This window comes from Schistocerca piceifrons, chromosome 6, assembly GCF_021461385.2.
Source record: "Schistocerca piceifrons isolate TAMUIC-IGC-003096 chromosome 6, iqSchPice1.1, whole genome shotgun sequence".
Taxonomy (NCBI): Eukaryota; Metazoa; Arthropoda; class Insecta; order Orthoptera; family Acrididae; genus Schistocerca; species Schistocerca piceifrons.
In genome coordinates this window covers 373,719,559-373,727,380 of record NC_060143.1, presented here as the reverse complement: position 1 = coordinate 373,727,380, position 7,822 = coordinate 373,719,559, and the positions used below count along the sequence as shown (strand labels likewise).

The window sequence follows — 7,822 nt, the reverse complement described above, 5'->3', positions numbered from 1 at the left end:
TTAACTTTGATCCATAATTGTAGAACATCGCTCTTGATTGTACATGCTTCACAAGATAAATATCAAATGCTATGGCGCCTTGTTAGGTCGTAGCAAATGACGTAGTTGAAGGCTATGCTAACTATCGTCTCGGCAAATGAGAGCGTATTTGTCAGTGTAGCATCGCTATCAAAGTCGTCTGTACAACTGGGGCGAGTGCTAGGAAGTCTCTCTAGACCTGCCGTGTGGTGGCGGTCGGGTCCGACGTATACTACCGGACCGCGGCCGATTTAAAAGCTACCACCTAGCAAGTGTGGTGTCTGGCGGTGACACCACAGTATCTGTTCTTTCGGACATGTCCGAAAGAACAGATACCATCTTAGTATATATAAATGTACTATTGTCAATGATATTTTCTTAGCGCTCTCGAGCATAACAGTGTCCTCACCACTGCGTCCCACCCGGCTCCCTCCTGATGACTGTAGGAGTCTGGGACAGGACCCCTATAATTTCCTGCTTTTAAACAATTATTTCACAAAAGATTTGATCTTTTTTTCTCAAAACAGTTTTCTATTTCCTCATCGGTATGGAAAAGGAAGAGAGAAAATATCTGAATGATGTATCCACCGCCATTCACTGTACAATGGCTCGCAGATTATTTTTGTATATGTAGTGTTTCTACGACCAACGGCCTTGCCGCAGTGGTAACACCGGTTCCGGTCAGATCACCGAAGTTAAGCGCTGTTGGGCTGGGCTAGCACTTGGATGGGTGACCATCCGGTCTGCCCAGAGCTGTTGGCAAGCGGGGTGCACTCAGCCCTTGTGAGGCAAACTGAGGAGCTACTTGATTGAAAAGTAGCGGCTCCGGTCTCGGAAACTGACATACGGCCGGGAGAGCGGTGTGCTGGCCACATGCTCCTCCGTATCCGAATCCAGTGACGCCTATGAGGTGAGGATGACACGGCGGTCGGTCAGTACCGTTGGGTCTTCATGGCCTGTTCGGGAGGAATTTAGTTTTAGTTTAGTTTTAATTTTCTCTACAGGCTACTGCTTTGAATATGATGGTGCAGAGCCGGCCGGTGTGGCCGTGCGGTTCTAGGCGCGTCAGTCTGGAACTGCGTGACCGCTACTGTCGCAGGTTCGAATCCTGCCTCGGGCATGGATGTGTGTGATGTCGTTAGGTTAGTTAGGTTTAAGATGGTTCAGATGGCTCTGAGCACTATGGGACTCAACTGCTGAGGTCATTAGTCCCCTAGAACTTAGAACTAGTTAAACCTAACTAACCTAAGGACATCACAAACATCCATGCCCGAGGCAGGATTCGAACCTGCGACCGTAGCGGTCTTGCGGTTCCAGACTGCAGCGCCTTTAACCGCACGGCCACTTCGGCCGGCAGTTAGGTTTAAGTAGTTCTAAGTTCTAGGTGACTGATGACCACAGCTGTTGAGTCCCATAGTGCTCAGAGCCATTTTTTTGACGGTGCAGAATACGATTTAGGTAAGACATATTAATTTTATACAATTTTCGTAAACATTTTTGGAATACAGTGATCAATAGATTATTATATTTTGACTAAAGTTGAGTCTTGATCACAACATTTATGTTTCAATGACATAGGTAACCGGTTTCGGTTATTTTTACATAACCATCATCATACCTATGGCTCCCTTAGAATGGTAGGCGGAGCCCTCCTCAGTTGACTTCGTAGCAGCTGAGGAGGGCTCCGCCTACCATCCTAAGGGAGCCATAGGTCTGACGATGTTTATGTAAAAATAACCGAAACCGGTTACCTATGTCATTGAAACATAAATGGTGTGATCAAGACTGAACTTTAGTCAAAATGTATTAATTTTAGTTAGTGTATTGCGGAAACTTTTGAATAGTACCTTTAAAAATATACATGTTATTTAATACCGTACGACAATAATAATAACAGTAACCGTTAACAGAATAATTGAAAAATCTGCGCGTCATGTGCCTGAGCAGCCCTGCTGGGTTTCATGTGTGGCAGGAAGCGACTGCAATAAACGGCACGGCTGCCGAAACTCGTCCATATGGGCTGGAGGACTGGTTCGCCGGTTTGCGGGCGGGCGTTGTTTATTCGGGGCGGCCCATCTGCCAGGAGGGAATCGATAGGCGAGAGGCGGCAGCGATAGCGTGGCAGCGAGGCAGCGGGCAGCGCCGCGTCGCGTTTGATCGCGGAGCGGCCCGCCTCGCCGCGAGGAGTTATTGCCGGCGCGGCCGCAGGCGGCCACGGCGCGCGCAATTTGCGGGCCATTCACAGTCGTAATGAGGCCGTCGATGGCGAAATAAATTCCGGGCGCGCGCGCGTTCCCCGCCAGTGTTTGGCGCTTCTGCCGCCGCCCCTCTCCAAATTACGCACACGCGCGAGCGAGAGCGGGCGCCGGACTTATTTTTCACGTGAATATGGCCTTTTGTGGGGGGGTCGCCTGATGGCAAGGCGCATTACACCAGCTGCGTAATAGCTTTCCCCTGTTGCAGCGAGGCGCATCTTTAAAAAAAAAAAATAGATAGCTATCAAAGTAAAACACAAGGTGCGCTTCAAAAGTTCGGGGAATGGACTGCTATCTAAACGGCGGCGTTTGTTTCAAAAATTTGGTCACACACATGCGCGTGGAGAGTAATATTGAGAAGCATCATTTAACATCGAACACGGTAAGTAGATGATGAACGACTGTCACTGTCAGTCATACCTCATGCGTGCTACAATCGTACTAAGTATCTCCGAAAATAAGTGATCGGCTCGAGGAATTTTTCACTAACAGCACGTGATACTGGACGACGAATGTTCTACAAAAACTTTGTTTTATATGAAGTTACCGGTTTCGGTCTGTTTTAGACTATCTTCTGACCTCACACTGAAGATGGTCTAAAATAGACCGAAGCCTCATTAAAAATGAAGTTTCTTGCGCTTGTGACTGCTTATGTTTATTTCTAAGTAACAAAAAACCGATGTTCTCTAAGAGAAATGTTGTCAAAAATTACAAATTAAGATCAGTCTCTGTAATCGCTTGTTTGTTATTTCTCTTCCACATGTCCTTAAGAAAGTTTACACAAAGTTCCATTCACCAACGATGACTCGTTTTTCATAGGCGCACTGTCAAGTAAAGGAAGTTTAATTATAACCACTCTATACTCAACAGACATCTGCATCTACATCCTCGTCGATACTCTGAAAATCACACTTAAGTGACTGCTACAGGGTTCATCGAACTACCTTCACAATAATTCTCTATTATTCCAATCTCGTACAGGCCACGGAAAAAAGGAACACCTATATCTTTCCGTGCGAGCGCTGATTTCCCTTAGTTTATTATGATCGTTTCTCCCTTTCTAGGCCGACGTCAACAAAATATTTTCACATTCGCAGGAGAAAGTTGGTGATTGAAATCTCGTGTGACTATTCCGCCACTACGAAAAACGCCTTTGTTTTAATTATGTCCACCTCAAACCCTGTATCATTTCAATGACACTCTCTCCCCTATTTTGCGCTAATACGAAACGTGCTGCCCTTCTTTGGACTTTCTCGATGTACTCCTTCAGTCATATCTGGTAAGGATCCCACACAGCGCAGCAGTAGTCCAAAAGACGACGGACAAGCGTAGTGACGGACAAGCGTAGTGTAGGCAGTCTCTTTAGTAGATCTGTTCCATCTTCTAGGTGTGCTGCCGAAAAACGCAGTCTTTGGCTCCCCTATCTCACAACATTTTATATGCGTTCCTTCCCATTTAAATTGTTCGTAACTGTAGTTCCTAAGTATTTGATTGAATTTACGGCCTTTAGATTTGACTGATTTTAGTGTAATCGAAGTTTAACGGATTCCTTTTAGCACCTCATACTTTTCGTTATTTAGGGTCAGTTGCCAATTGTTGCACCATATGGATATCTTTCCTACATCGTTTTCATGTTCTGATGACTTTACTAGTCGATCAACGACAACTTAAGACTGCTGCTCATATTGTCTTCTAAATCGTTTATCTAGATAAGGAACTCAAAAGGCCTATAACACTACCTTGGGGAACCCCAGAAATCACTTCTGTTTTACTCTATGACTTTCCGTCAGTTACAACAAACTGTTACCTCTCTGACAGAAATTCACTAATCCAGTTTCAGATGTAAACGATTTTTCAAACGTATCAGCTGTACTGTAAGACTGGTTGCTGATTATTGGATTGTGTACAGGAAGGTATTGTCCTGTGACAATTAAAAGACAAGGCAGTATCACTTGGAAAAAATTTGTTGTGTTGAATGGGATCGCTCAATAAATGTCGATAAATTTAACATAATGCCTATAACTAAAATAACATATTTAGCATGTTATATTACATAGTACTAGGAAGCGGTATGAAGTGTAGCGATCACATAAGATCAATATTATAGAAAAACTTTGTGTTAGGCCTTACGGCAGGTCCTGTCATGGGTGAAGCCTCGTCAGAGAGGTCCACCGCATGAGCGTCTAGGGAAGTGATTCCAGTTTGTGGTTTCCCGTTGCCTTCCACTGATGATGATGAAATGATAATGAGGACAACACAACACCCAGTTCCTGAGAGGAGAAAATCTCCGACCGAGCCTGGAATCGTACACGGGCTCCTTGGCGTGACAGACCGCTGCGCTGACCACTAGCTATCGGAGCGAACAATATTAGAGAAGGTGATTAAAAAACTTAAATTTATTGGAAGGGTTCTGGGTAAAACAACGCATTTCTAAAGGAAATCGCTTATAAGACATTAGTGTGGCTTATTGTAGAGTATTGTTTCAGTGTTTGGAGTGCTCATCAAGTAGGCGTGATTTCCTTTCAGAAAAGTTCACCATTTATAATCATCTAGAAAGACAGAAGTAACACTGGCGTTCCCCAAGAAAGTGTTACAGGCCCCCTGCAGTTCCTGATTTACATAAATAATTTAGGAGACAATCTGAGAAGCCCTCTCAGCTTGTTTGCAAAAAAAAATGGTTCAAATGGCTCTAAGCACTATGTGACTTAACATCTGAGGTCATCAGTTCCCTATAACTTAGAACTACTTAAACCCAACTAACCTAAGGACATCACACACACCCATGCCCGAGGCAGGGTTCGAACCTGCGACCGGACTGAAGCGCCTAGAACCGCTCGGCCAAAACGGCCGGCGATTATTTGCAATTCATTCGGTCATTTACTGTTTTCTTAAGTCATTAGATAGTCCAAACTAATTGCAAAATAATTTAGAAAAGATATTCGTATGTTACGAAAAGTGGCAGTTGACTCTAAATATTGAAAAGTCTGATCTACATAAGTAATAAAATGAGTGCGCTAAACCTCATTTACACGATAAATTACGCAAAGCAGTCTGTGAATTCAACTAAATACTTAGGAATCACAGTTACGAATAACTTAAACTGGAACGATCACGTAGATAATGTTGTGGGGAAAGTGAAGGCAAAGACTGATTTTTTGGCGGAACAAAAAAAGGTTAAAATGTGTGTGAAATCTTATGGGACTTAACTGCTAAGGTCATCAGTCCCGAAGCTTACACACTAATTATCCTAAATTATCCTAAGGACAAACAAACACACCCATGCCCGAGGGAGGACTCGAACCTCCGCCGGGACCAACCGCACAGCCCATGACTCCAGCGCCTGAAACCGTTCGGCTAATCCCGCGCAGCTATTGGCGGAACACTTAGACGACCTACACTATGCTTGTCCGTCCTCTTCTGGAGTATTGCTGCGCGGTGTGGGATCTGCATCAGATAGAACTGATGGAGGACATCAACGAAGTTCAAAGAAGGGCAGCTCATTTTGTATTATTGCGAAATAGGGGAGAGAGCGCGAGGGATTTGATACGCGAGTTGGGGTGGCAGTCATTAAAACTAAGGCGTTTTTCGTTGCGAAAGAACTTATCTTTAAATTCCAATCATCAACTTTCTCCTCTGAATTCAGAAATAATTTTTTGGTGCCCACCTACATAGGGAGAAATGAACATCATAATATAATGATAAAAATCAGAGATTGCACGGGAACTTTTAAGTGTTCGTGTTTCCCACACGCTGTTCGAGAACGAAACAATAGAGATATAGCTTGAAGATGATTCAATGAACACTCTGCTAGACACTTAATTGTCTCATGGAGTGTATACGCAGCTGCAAATTTGTGAGAATTTGTGTAACATTGCTTTGAGGCAGCGCAAAGTAATCAAGTGAGTTACTGCTATGTCGGGGACGTTGTACGTACACTTTGCAACCACCTGGTTACGATAGCGTCCACGATCTATTCGAACCGATTACGGGGCGAACCAATTTATTACAAGAAAATTTGCTGAAACCCACAGGAATTACAGCGCTGACATCGTCCATAACAGTTTGCTGCCCCAAAGTCGCATCAATATAATGATCAGATAATGCTTCATTGCAATACACCCGTCCCAGAAATTTAGTAGCTGTGCTATAGAATCTGTCACCGATTAATTTCATGTACAAGATCATTCAGTTAAGAAAATAACAATAATAGTTTATATAAAAATAATACGCAATCCCGTCATGTCCATCAAGTTAACAGCTTGGGGGCTGGTAGCTTCTTTCCTCTAGTATTCTGTAGTAACATCGGAAACAGAACTCAAGTTAATAGTTTTTTGTCAGTAGTGGTTCAATCTACAGGTTGATTTTAGCAGAAAAGAAAACAACAACCAGCCACTTGTAATAATGCTACTGTATTTTACCCACATAAATAGCGCCGATACCTGTTTCGAAACGACAACTCATCATCAGAAGGCTGTTCATGTTAAGATATACATGCATTGTAAACAGCATTTAATACGATGTTGTAGTGCCTGTGTTATTCCGAATTACGATGCAATGTCGCTTTGGATATGCACAGGCACTGCAATATCGCGTTTATCCGCCGACATCCGGCAAGCGACTTTCAAACAAAATGTCTCGCCTTTACTGGAACATACATAATGGAAGCGCGAGTAGAGGTTGAAGACATGGTTGACGACTCCATTCTACAGCTGATGGTTGTCCATATTTGCAATTGCGAATAAAAAAATGGCTCTGAGCACTATGAGACGTAACATCCGAGGTCATCAGTCTCCTAGAACTTAGAACTGCTTAAACCTAACTAACCTAAGGACATCACACGCATCCATGCCCGAGGCAGGATTCGAACCTGCGACCGTAGCGGTCTCGCAGTTTCAGACTGAAGCGCCTAGAACCGCACAGCCACAATTGCGAATACATTTAATGTAAGCAATAAATACGGATCTTAACGTCACCAGCCATCTGACGATGAACTTGGTTGGAAACCGGTAATGGCGTTGTTTATCTGAATATATGGTATTATTGTGAGTGACTGGTTGCGTTTCTCTTCCGCGTGACAAGCGGCCCGTATTTTGAACACAGCTACGGTCTTACAGCATAGTGCTTCAATCATTCACTTATATTGTTATTCAATAAGCACTAGTTCCGTCTCTATAACAGTATTCATCCTTTCTTTAATTCTTGACGTCTCGGTTATCATCACTATTTCTGAGTGCGAAACTGCTAATAAAATCACCAGAAATAGAGAACTTCCACCTAAATTATATTATTTTCATGCTCTTCTCCAAGCGTCAGAGCAGGCTACTTGACATGCTGTCCATTGTAGAGCTTTGCTTCTCTTTTAGCCGGTTGCCAGGCGAGCTGGCGAGTGGGCGGCGGGTTTCCCAGTTAGAAGTAAGTGACCGGCGGTTAGCACTTCCAGGAAGGAAAACTTTCCAACAACTTGGCCGGAGCCGGAGGATCTGAACTAGATTTAATTTACTCCTGGAACAATGCTGTGCGCTATGCAATACAATAATTAAAACCGTGTG

The 7,822-nt window shown here is 43.7% G+C and overlaps 1 pseudogene; it reads left to right on the top strand.

Moving 5' to 3' along the window:
* The first annotated feature begins 662 nt into the window (after positions 1 to 662).
* On the top strand, positions 663 to 780 carry LOC124803590 (annotated as a pseudogene).
* Positions 781 to 7,822: the final 7,042 nt, after the last annotated feature.